A 12,602-nucleotide genomic window follows, 5' to 3' on the forward strand; every position below is an offset into this window, starting at 1 on the left:
ATGAGACAATCCACAAATGCCCTGAGGTCTGCTAGCAACAAGAAGGAAGAAAGAAAAGTTTTCAGGGTTCAGTCTCCTAGCAAAAGCCTTGCAGTGACTTGAATTGTGGGTCCTCTCATAAACATGGCTGCATTATGCCAGTAGTGAACTTGGGCAAACCCAGAGTTTGGATGTGGATTTTTCTTATTGATAAGGACTTTTTGGGTCCCCAGGAAAGAAATGGTATATAATTTAATACCTAACTAATTATTGTACGACTGCTTTTTAAGAAATTTTTAGGTAAAACTTCGAGTAACTTTTCAGGACATAAAGGAAAAAGGGCATCTTTGCCAGTATTATTGTGTTCATATGTGGAATGCAATTTCTCTTTGCTGTGAAGTTTCACAAAAAATGTCTCTCTTAAAAATCTTCCCTCTTCACCTACAACCATAGGTATTTTTTTTTTTTTATTTATTTATTTTTTTTTTTTTAAATTTTTTTTTTTTCAACGTTTTTTATTTATTTTTGGGACAGAGAGAGACAGAGCATGAACGGGGGAGGGGCAGAGAGAGAGGGAGACACAGAATCGGAAACAGGCTCCAGGCTCCGAGCCATCAGCCCAGAGCCCGACGCGGGGCTCGAACTCACGGACCGCGAGATCGTGACCTGGCTGAAGTCGGACGCTTAACCGACTGCGCCACCCAGGCGCCCCCAACCATAGGTATTTTTGTTTTTCTTGGAGAAGCACACGGATGAATGAGAAAGACAATCTGTCCAAGAATCACAGTGTCGGTGTTTCCTTCTTATAGTTTATTCATGGAGAGATGATTAATCACTCATAATCAAAAATACTCCCTGTGGTGGACCCGAGTGGCTCAGTTGGTTAAGAGCCTGACTCTTGATTTTGACTCAGGTCATGATCTCAGTCCTGAATTTGAGCCCCGTATAGGGCTCTGTGCTGACAGTGCAGAGCCTGCTTGGGACTCTCTGTCTGTCTGTCTGTCTGTCTCTCTCTCTCTCTGCCCCTTACCTGCTCACTCGCTCACTTGCTTATTCTCTCTCTTCCCCCCTCTCTCTCAAAATAAATAAACTTTAAAAAAATATATTAAAAAATGCTCCCTATTGGGGTGCTTGGGTGGCTCAGTTGGTTAAGCGTCCCCCTCTTGATTTGGGCTCAGGTCATGATCTCACGGTTTCCTGAGTTCAGGCCCTGCATCTGGCTGTGCGCTGACAGCATGGAGCCTCCTTGGGATTCTCTGTGTTTCACTTTCTCTTTGCCCCTCCCCCACTTGCTTGTCTCTGTCTCTCTCAAAATAAATAAACTTAAAATTTTTAAAAAAATACTCCGTATGAAAAATTCTTTTTCTTTTCCTTTTCTTTTCCTTTCCTTTTTCCCTCCTTCTTTCTGTCTTCCTTCCTTTTTCTTTCTTTCTTTCTTTCTTTCTTTCTTTCTTTCTTTCTTTCTTTCTTTCTTTCTTTCTCTTCTCTCTCTCTTTTATTTTTTGTCTTAAAAGTGAAAAAGGATTATTTCCCATTTTATTCAAATTACATCAAAATTGGTATGGACAATACAAGCTCATGTATTTTCCAAGACATAGATATTTTTATTTTTTTTAATTTTTTTAACATTTATTTATTTTTGATAGAGAGAGAGTGTGAGTAGGGGAGAGACAGAGAGAGGGAGACAGAATCCAAAGCAGGCTCCAGGCTCTGATCTGTCAGCGCAGAGCCCGAGGTGGGGCTCGAACTGACAAACTGTGAGCTGAAGTCAGACACTTAACAGACTGAGCCACTTAGGCGCCCCAAGACATGGATATTTTTAGATTTTTGTTCTTGTTAAACTTCCTCTATAATGACTCTTAAAGAAAATAATATATTGAAGTGACTTCTCTGGCTCTTGTATGTTCCCAGACTGAAGACTCCTTGCTTACTTACCACTGTCCCATTTAGAGTCACTCCTTTTGTAGCTGGTGGTCAGCTGTGGGGGTGAATAAAACCTCAGTTTACCCTATAGTCTGTGTTGAGGACAGCTGGAATTTGACAGGTCAATTGGACAGAAACCTGAGTGATTTCCAAATAGACAAGCTGAATCTTTTCCTAGCCACCCTCTGTGCCTTCCTGCCAGGAATGACATTGACTGGCAGGTACCAGTTTGGGACCCAGAAGTCACTCTAATATTTAAGAGATGAATCTGATCATTTATCTTTTTTGTTCTTTTTTTAGGTAATTAAAAAAAAAACTTATGTTAGCAATTTATGATTTCTCAATAACATCCTCACAAGAATCTGGATTAAAAAATGTTATTCTACCAGGAGTGTTGACTAAATAAACACTGTTGATAATGACAATTAAAAATTGTCACACGCCTACCTGCCAAGCTTATAATGATGCTTTTTGGGAAAAAAAAAATAGCAGACAATAATACAGGTCTCAGTCATTTTATTGTCAGCAGTGCCCATCAGGAGGGAAGGATTTGCTGATATAAATTAGAGCAGGTTGGTAAATCATGTGTATGTCTTTACAGACTTGTTTTGTCTTTTTCTTTTCACAACCCCCAGGTTCAATTCCACCTTAGATGCATGGTCAGTAGAGTTGGATTTCACAGCAATTAGGTGAGTTTATGGTTTTTGGATTTGCAGTGTGGTATTTCACAAGCCTATCAAGTCTTGTAGAGTTTAATTGATAACTCCCATTACCCCACAAAGCTGACCCCACTCACCTGTTCCTTTCATTTGATGCCCAGTGAAATGCAGGTAGCATTGTGTCTGTTTAACCAGCTGAGCCACCCAGGCGCCCCTAACATTGTGTCTGTTTAGAGTCCCACTTTGTCAACAGTATATTTGTAAGAGGAGAGATTCATAGACTTATGAGAGAAGGGGCTATACATGCTTGAAGAGTTTGTTCATATAACATCTTACTAAGAGTCTGCATTTATTATTTTTCTTTTTCTCCTACCAGAAAAACAAAAGATTTTCATCATTTCAAAGAAATTTATGAATGGCATTACTCCCCCCCCCCCCACCCCACCCAGGCTCTAACAAATGTTTTACGATGCATTTTGTAAATGGTTTACTAGTAAATTATAATGAGTTCCTAATAGATTACTGTCTAGAAGCCTCAACTACTTGAAGGGATGCAGGCAAGCTGAAGAGTAGAAGGAATCATGGGAAAGTCAGTCCATCTTTCGGTTAACCTTGGTGAACAAGTGCTGTTCCACACAATTCGGCACTTGATTGAAAGCAACCTCTCATATTGCCCATTTGTTGCATGTACATTTATTCTGTTTCAAAAAACCCCTGCTTTCTAAACAGTCTATATTTTTAATCTGGTGTTAGTTAACAAGTTAAGCTTGGGGCAAAAGAAAAAGAAATTTTGGTACCAAATTGGCTGCCTAGCTGGGTATCTACCTACCCTTCCTTCCTTCCTTCCTTCCTTCCTTCCTTCCTTCCATCCATCCATCCATCCATCCATCCATCCATCCATCCCTTTATCTATAAATGAACTATGGCATTTGAAAACAGGACAAGACAAAACAGTTTTTATATATTTTAAGACAGACTCACTGGGTTGTTTAATAAAAAAATTAATACCAGTTTTCACTTTAAAATTATACTTTGGTAGTTATGAAGTGGTACCCAAGAATCTACGTTTCATAAATTTCTGTGTTATTTCTTGACAAGTAATTCTTCTACCCATGTTGAAAAACACTGACTTGGAGAGCCTGTATTAAGGATGATTCTGGTTTTTAGAACTTATCAATTTCTTAGCTATTCAACTGCTATTTCCAGAACTGGCAGTCTATAATAAAGTATTTGAAATTTAAGAATTTGATTCTGTCGATTTGAAACCCAGGCTTATCCCAGAAGGGCATTATTAGCCTACTATGAACCCAACATTCATTCCTGCTTTCTTTTTTATTGACTCTTGCTTGACCTACTCAGAAATAACTATTATTTGGATCCAGAGAGGCCCCAGGCTGTTACATATTTAGCACTTCCTTCTCCAACTCTTAGCCACTCAGCTTGGTTGAGCTCTATAAAAAGCATTTACACAGCAGTGTTTCTTTCTGGTTGTTTATTTAGCTGCATAACAGTTCACTGTTGCTTGCTGATTTGTTTCTTTTTGCCTGACAGAAAGGTTAAGGTACTTCTTTCTTTTGGTCCACTTTGTCTACAGCCTTCAACCCAAATTATTAAGCATATCTTGCTCAGTGAACCTTCTTTTATTTTAACAATTTTCTTTACCTGTACTCATTTGTATTTTTTAGGATTTTACCCTAATATGCCTCAAATTTCTGTTTGGTTTGTTTCAGTGATAATTTATCAAATAGTATATGGGAAAGTGGTTTGTGGAGTCCTATAAAAATCTGAATGGTTGATAGGATTTAGTATTCCTCACACCCTGACACATACTTCTTTTTCTGTAATTGGGGTGTGTGTGTGCGTGTGTGTGTGTGTGTGTGTGTGTGTGTGTGTGTGTGTGTGTGTGTCTACATGTGCAGGTTTGTGTATTCTCATTTCCTCTTGGTTCCTGAAAGAAATAATACCATTTAGTCCCTAACCATTTAAGTCAGTGATAATTTTTGGTTAACAGAAACCACATAAACTGACAGCACAGTTATCATTTCAAATGCATTATTCCATTTTCCTCATGAATGTATTTATATTTGTCAGAGCAAGCGTGAGTCCTGAATCTTGGGTGAGAGTTTACGTTAACTTATTGCCCATTTCCAACACGTTGTGTTCATTTTACCTTCTAAATATGTTTTGAATTCATACTTGCCTTTTCTATTCCAATTGAGAATGCCTTAGAAAGCTATTCAATAGTCTAAGCTAAAAAAATGGACACCTGAACCCCCACTTCTGTTTGCCCTTTGAACGATCTCATTTAAATTCTTACACCAAGAGTTAAGTGAGTCTCAGAAAAGGAATTCTGATCTCGCTGCTTCACGTCTGCCAATTCCTTTAATGGCGCCACACCGATTGTGAGGGAAAACCCAGACTCTAAGATGACCAAGGAGGCTTTCCTTGTCTTCCTGATTTTACTGCTCCTTCCTTGCTGAGCCTCACACCCTGCCTTCCCCACAAACCATGCTTAGCCCCTAACAGTCTGTATGGATACCTCTTTGTGTTTGCCCACCATCTTCCCTTGACCTGAAAGGCATTCTCCAGCTTGTCCACTTGGCACTTCCCAAAGGTTATTTAAGAAAGGCAAAGTGTGAGCTCCTCTTTGGAGCCTTGAAACTTCTTTTTTTCAAGGGAGCCATGGTATTCCTAGCTCTCATACATTCCCCGGGTCTTCTTTTGTCATAAAAGTTGTTACACGCCATGAAAATAACCATTTTTTTCTCATCCATTCTTTCTTTTGGAAAAAATGACTTCATTTTGCTCATTTAAAACTTCTCTGTGGCCTAGCCAAGTATCTTACAGGAAATAAGTGTTGATTTAAGAAATAGGTGTTTACATATGGTAAGGAAAATAGGGTATCACACATTGGCATACGTATCTTCTTGGCCTCAATTATCTTTGATGTAAACCCTATTTCACTTGCCAAATTATTTGATGCTAAAGAATTTGTGTTTTTATGTCTTGTTGAAGAGTTGAGGTCCAAATCCTGTCTGTTAGATACATGTTATATCAACATTACTGCCCATCTCAGTTGTCATTACCTCAGGAGGCAATTTCAGTATAATCTAACAAATATAACTTGACCTCATCTTACCACCAACCTCACCTACATGCCAGTTAAATTGATAGAAGAACATCATGTATGTTTATCCTCTTTCCCCATGTGAAAATGGCAATTTTGAGTCTTCTTTGATCTATTTTTTTTTATCTTGACGATTTGATTTCAGAATGTTGTTAAATTTTTATATTCCTGATGCGAGATGACCCACTGTTCTATCTCTATCTTTTCCTGTCTACTCCCCCTTTGGCTACCCTCCCCTTTGCCTGCCCCAAGGCTTAGTTCACGTCTCAGCTGAAATAGCACTTTCTGAAAAGAAGTTTTTCATGATTGTAAGCAGAGTCTAATAACTGTAGCTGTGTTTGCCCCATCAGAGCACATACTACTTTGCAACATACTAGAATATTCACATCTCTGTATTTGCCCCTGAGCTATAAAATTGCTGAGAACACAGGCTGTTAAATCTGTGTACCCAGATATGTGCCTGTACAATAAATGTTTATTAAGTTAAAAGAACTCTGTGTTAAAGAGAGCTGGAATTGTTTTGAAAATTAAGTTCCTGCTCCTTGAAATACCCACCTACAAAGGTAAAACCCAGAACCCTCACAACTAAGCTTGGAATTACTGTTTTATAATTCAATGTAAGCTTTCTGATGGGCAAAACAAGTCTAAGCTATGTTATCATCATACATTTCACAGGACAGTGTTGAGTTGCTTTTTCATGCCAGGAAGCTTCCGTTGTGTTACTGTTGTTTGGTTCTTCTTGGGAGCTCCTGAACTGTCCAAAAGTCACCAATTTCAGAAATGCTTGGGAAGGTCACCATCAGGTACCTGTGAGCCGTCCATGTCTGGTGTGCTGGTGAGCAAGGACACAGCTATGTTTGTGTGAGAGGCATAGCTGGGTGGACACGTAACCGTCTGGATGCAGAGTAGACACAAGACCTGTCATTACAGGAGAAATCACAAGTAAAATATTGACAGAAGTCAAAGCGAATCCTTTGTGGTGGGAGATGGATTCCTTCATAGTTAATTAAGGATGACAGGGAAGACACACACCGAGTCAGTGTCTAATGTAGCCTTATCGTGCTGTGTGACAGACACTCTGGCTACTGGCCCCCCTTTACTTGAGGACACTCAGATCTTCCCTTTAAAGGTATATGGTGGCGGCAGGGGGGACCTGGATGGCTCAGTTGGTTGAGTGTCCGAATTCAGCTCAGGTCATGATCTCATGGTCTGTGGGTTCAAGCGCCATGCTGCAGCTCGGAGCCTGGAGGCTGCTTCAGATTCTGTCTTCCTCTCTCTCTGCCCCTCCCCCGTTCGTGCTCTGTCTCACTCTGTCTCAAAAAAAAAAAAACAACATTAAAAATATTTAGAAAATAAATAAATATACAGAGAACTCTACCATCAGTGTACAGCAGAATCTGAACAAGCACTGTTACCATGAACACTTTGGATATTGGGAGTCTTGTCTGCCATCCCCAAACTTCTGCACAATCGCTGAATCTGTCAGCCCCATGAAAACAGTGTAGTTACCTAAAGGATTTTCTTCAGCGACTTGTGAGTTAGTTGCTCAGGGGTCTGACAGATCCTGAAATTGTAGAGCCATGCCTCTTTCCTTTACAATAAGTGAGTAAGTATAACTATTTAGCCAATGGGTACTTCAGGAAATCCAAATTCTTCCATTTCAGTCTATACCTTTAAAATTGTTTTCCTAATAACCCTCTCACTTGTATTCTTTTTGTAAATGATATTTAGAAAATACTCTCATGAAAATGACATAGTACACACCATGCCAATCCTTGCTGTAGCCGTTTGCTGATGTTTAATGAACTCACATTTATTTATGGCCCATCCGTCTCTTCCCCTTGCCAGGACATAGTGTTGTTTTCGTTTTACCCAGGTGCTTTTCCTTTTAATGTTCAGCGCGTTGTCAACCTTACCTTATCTGAAGTAAATGATGTTACTGGCTGTCCTGGGGGAACACAGTAAATATCAGTAGGTAAATAGAAGCTCTGGTAACTTCTGCAATGTCAACTTTATCTCTGTCACCATTATGGTGATGGAAAGTGTGCAAAGCCTGCTGGTCCATTCCATCTCTCTGACTGCATCCTTTCAACTTGGAAGAATGTGACTTGTGTTTAACGGCACATGAGTTTTAATTACTTTTGAAATACTGTAGCAGCAAGTAAAGATATAATTTCAATACTCAGATGTACTCAAAGGCCCAATAACCATAAGTAGCATCATTGACATTTATTCATTTGTTTATTCATTCACAGAAGTCTCAAGCTTAAATAGGAAGACTCTCTTAGGGAGTCCAGCAAGTGTTTCCATGTGGAAAGGACTCTTCTTCTAACCTATGAATGTTGACTAGAAATTAAATTGGACAGGAGAAAAGAGGGGCCTTCCAAGTGGTGGATATACCGAAACTATTTTCATGTGAAGGAATATGTTGAGTTCAAGGGACAGAGAGAAGGTTGGTGTGGCTAGAGCGCACGGGCTGACTGGGGAGCATTTAAGTTGATGCTAGAGAGATAAGTGGAGCCATGTTGTGCAAAAGCTTGTTACCAAAGTCAACGATCTTTTTCATTATCGCCAAAACAAGAAGTCTCTGAATGCTTTAAGGAGTTTCAGTGTGTTTCTTCATGTGGCATGTGTGTCTTTCTGAGTGTGTCCATGTAGTACTTTGATACCTGTGGCAAGTGTGTTTCTTCATGCATCTGGGTTTCACCGAGCATATGTGTTTGGGTGAGTGACATAATCAAATTTCATTAATCTATGTAACAAATATTTGAGCACCCGTTAAATTTTGAACCCTGTTCTGTGTGCTGATATCTGTGTATAAGACCTGCAAGATCCTTGATTTCATGGAGACATATATCCTCATAGAAAAAGCCAAGAAAAAATAGTTAAGAAATGATATAATGTCATGCAATGACATGTGTTGTAAAGAAGATCAAATAGAGTAAGGGGACAGGGAATGACCAGTGACAGTGATCAGGAGAACTGAAGTTAGCAGATGAGTTACGGAAGATGTGGGGAAGAGCATTCCAGTCTGGAAATAGTAGGTGAAAAGCTTCAGGGAGGGTATGAGCTTAGGGGACTTGGGGAACAGTGAGAAGGCTATGAAAGAGGCAGCAGGATAGCACAGGAGTTGAGATGGGTTAAGAAAGGTAGTTTGGGTATATATATTAGGGTCTCCCCACCATAAAGCGTGGGTCAGCCATTATGGCTAGTAGGGGGGGATATAAAGATAGGTGTAAGGATAGAAAGACAGTTTTTTGTGGAGGAAGATCAGATTTTAGACGGATTTCTGAAGAGAGAGCTAATAGGACTTCCTCATGGATTAGATACAGAATGTGGGTGTGGAAAGAGGGGGAGAAACACCCACCTTGTGTGCACTGGGGTGAATGGTGAGGACACATGACAAGGTGGACAAGATCAAGAGAGGAACGGATCTGGGGGGAAATGAAACATTGTATCATATTGTATGTTAGGTATTTCACCATGTTAGAATAGGAGTTCAGACATGCCCATGTGGCATGCAAGTAGAGATTAGATTATGACGTTGTATGTGAATAGGGTTGGCATTTAGAAAATATCACTCTGCCTTTGCCATAGAACAGATTGTAGGGGAATCATTCTTCCCTCCCATCCTACTCTTAGTAACCATGCTGTACTCAGAGTGTGATCTAAATACACATACTTAAAGGAGGAGGAAGTAGAAGGCGGCAGTGCAGTAATAGTGAAGACTTCAAAACATAACAGGCTTCACAGTGAAGCGGTGTTGGCTGCCCACCAAGTTAATTTGGTCCTGATCTCCTGATGGAGAAGGAGAAGGAGACATCCTCCCATTTCCATTCAGCTTCATAACTCCTTCATGGCATAGTGTGTAAAGTTGCAGATTGTGTGCCTATTCAACTTCCGGTCAGATACACATAGAACGCAAGGTGTATCTATGTGTAAGCTGATGTTTCTTGGTCTTGGGAAAACTTAGTGGTTTGCTCCTACCCTAGTGATTAATAAAAAGCTGTGCTATCCAATACCATGGGCACTAGCCACATGGAAGTATCAACATTCAGCTTAAATCAAACTTCAATGTTAAAAATTGAGTTCTTTGGTAGAGTATTTCATGTGCTCAATGACGGTATGAGGCTAGTGGCTACCATGTTGGATAAAGCAGATCGAGATTATTTCTGTCATCATAGAAATTTCTTTGAATGGCTCTGGTGTCGAGAAAAATAGATTGGAGCATAGGTTGATTTCTGGCTTTTCAGTTCGACTGTGTCTACCCAGACTACATGCAAATGTTTCTTTCACATGGAGAATCCAGTCTGCATCCAGAGTTAAGTGGGAGTTTATCATATGGACTCTCCCGTATGTTGGAGCCATATATTCCTGCATTTTTTCTATATGGGCTTTACCTTTAATATATTAACTACCTGTGCACATGTGTGCGCATACACACACACACACACACACACACACACACACACACACACCATCTCATATAAGAAAACAATGAATGATTGCTCTTCCAAATTGAAGCCTGGGAACACGGCTCCTGATTTAATTCAAAGAAACACAATGAAAGCTAGAGCTGGTCAAAGCTTGTCCATCCTATTTAGGTTCCCAGAAATGTACTTTCTATTCCCTTTGTCCCAATTTGATGAGGCTTTGCCACTACAGCGAATTATGTAAGTTGTAAACAAAGAGCTACATCATTATGAGCAGAACCTAATGTAATATCAGCCTTTAATGGTCTTTTATAAACCTCGTATGAACAGCGGTGCCTTACAGAAAACCAGCACAATTGCTCTAAAGAAAACTCTTTCATTCTGCACTCTAACTAGTACCAGAATAAAGAACACACCAGCAAACAATGAATTGTATTGAAATAGAAAAATATGTGAAGCAAGACTGCCAAATTATTTATCTTTCATTAAAGGAGAAAATCACACATAATTATCTCTGGTAAATGAGCATGTTTGTGAAACTTTGCATGGGGCTCAGAAATAATAACCATAAAAAATTCTACATTTAGTCAAGTTAAAATAACTGTCTGTTTTTATGTAAATTTTAGGAAAGGAACTTCTGAGCAGGCAAGGCATTCGAAAGGGGGTATAAATAGCCCTCTGAGCCCTGCTTGATCATCACTAGAGATGGAGCAACATGGATCTCTGCATCCTAGCGGAGTAGCTCATCCAGGGTGAAGGTAGTTTTCAATCCCTGTCACCTAATTACTGAGCAATTACATTATGTAGCTCTATAATTCATGCATCAGCACGTAACAACTGAACGCTTTTTAGCTACAGAGACTTGGAATCTCATTCCAAGAAAGGAAGCAGATATGCAACACTTTGTGGTTTTATTCATTGGTGTGTGTGTGTGTGTGTGTGTGTGTGTGTGTGTGTGTGTGTGTGTTTTGCAAAATTAAAGAGGATGTGCCAGACAAAGATATCAAAGAAGAATGTGCATTTCAGCACAGAGATAATGTGCAGGTGCCATCACTGAGCTTTTGTAGTCAGGAGCAAAAGTTAGAGCCAGCCAAGCTGAGAACTTTGAAATTTTAGTATAGAATTGCTTTTGGTTCCAAAGATAAGCTTATGAGTATTCAGGAAGCAAGGACATGCCAAATCAAGTTTCCTTTGCTGTTTCAGAACAACTCCCAAGTTTTTGTTTGTTTTGTTTTGTTTAGGGGCAAACTGCTCGGTGTGTAAATATTCCTGGCAGAACTTCTGAATAGACATCTCCTGTTATTTTCATTGATGAATCTTGTCACCATAGAAAGAACAAAAATACGCTCCATGTCTTAGCTATTCTAGGAGAGACTTGGATTAGAGTGGAAGATTTTTTTGTTATTCTAGTGTGATCTAGTGAAAGATTTTTACAGATGCAGAGACTTAGAGAAATTCACCTTAGGGAAACAACCTGGCTGCCTCTGGTCACTGAACCCTTTTCTATTATTCATAGTTGCTTCAAGAGCTCAAACAAATTTTCACAGATACTATTGTGTTAATTAATGATTAAGGCACCACTTTCCTTCTGAATAGAGGTCCAGATGGCCTTTTTATAGACAGTATTGTTTTCAAAAGAAACTGTGTTCATTATTTTACAAAGTCATATCTCAGGTTTCTATTTCATTCATCTTATTTATTTGTTTGACTTGGGAGATCTGTTGGACCTTCCTCCTATTTTCACTGCTTCTTAACTCATGCTGATCACCTGAGTTCACGGCTGTTGTTTTTTACCAGGAGAGAGAATTTGGGGAGCCACCTTGGTGCACTTTGCACTGTTACTTACTTTACCCCCATAGATTATTTAGATTGACAGGGTCTCCTTCACTCTATTGCCAAAGGTCTAAAAATACCAATTACCAATACCAAAGATTTAAAAGTATCAATTTCTTCATTAGAACTGTAGAATGCCAGATCTGGGAGAAAAAATGGAAAGATAATCAAGTCTATCTCCTTATGTTCTAAAGATGAAGAAATGGTGATTTACACCCAGATGGAATTAGTAAGCCTCAAAAGTGAGTCCAAGTTTTGGGTCTCTGGATTGGGTCCTCCTTGTCCAATACCCTGCACCCCTGATGCAATTTTCCTGCAGTGTTTAGTGTCTGACTTATCTTCTCTCTTTCCAAGTGGAGTTGCCAACAGTACCCCCTTGGGGTATGATGCTTTCCTTGTGTGTCCACACTCATTCCTGGGCCTTACTGACCCTTTGTGGCTCCCGTCTGCTATTAGTGTGACAGCTCATTCCCTTCTGTGAGCCTCTGTGACATCTATTTTCCCAGCCATCATTTTCCTTCCTCTGTCTCTGTGCCTGGGAGTTTATCTGAAATCTGTTCTCAGGATAAACTAGTCAGGCTATAAATTCCCCTTATAGGAATTTTGGACAGGAACAGCCTGACTTATCTTAGAACTTTGTCACATCAG

General features: G+C 39.7%; 1 long non-coding RNA gene across 3 annotated transcripts in view; it reads left to right on the forward strand.

Moving 5' to 3' along the window:
• The first annotated feature begins 10,814 nt into the window (after positions 1–10,814).
• LOC109278903 (uncharacterized) overlaps positions 10,815–12,602 on the forward strand; it is a 221,226-nt gene continuing 219,438 nt past the window's right edge. For all 3 annotated transcript variants that reach the window (XR_008423924.1, XR_002085906.2, XR_002085905.2), the window contains exon 1: positions 10,815–10,879. This is a non-coding gene — a long non-coding RNA (uncharacterized LOC109278903). The remainder of the gene's footprint in view (positions 10,880–12,602) is intronic.

This window comes from Panthera pardus, unplaced genomic scaffold, assembly GCF_024362965.1.
Source record: "Panthera pardus isolate Hobbes unplaced genomic scaffold, ASM2436296v1 HiC_scaffold_2, whole genome shotgun sequence".
NCBI classification, from domain to species: Eukaryota; Metazoa; Chordata; class Mammalia; order Carnivora; family Felidae; genus Panthera; species Panthera pardus.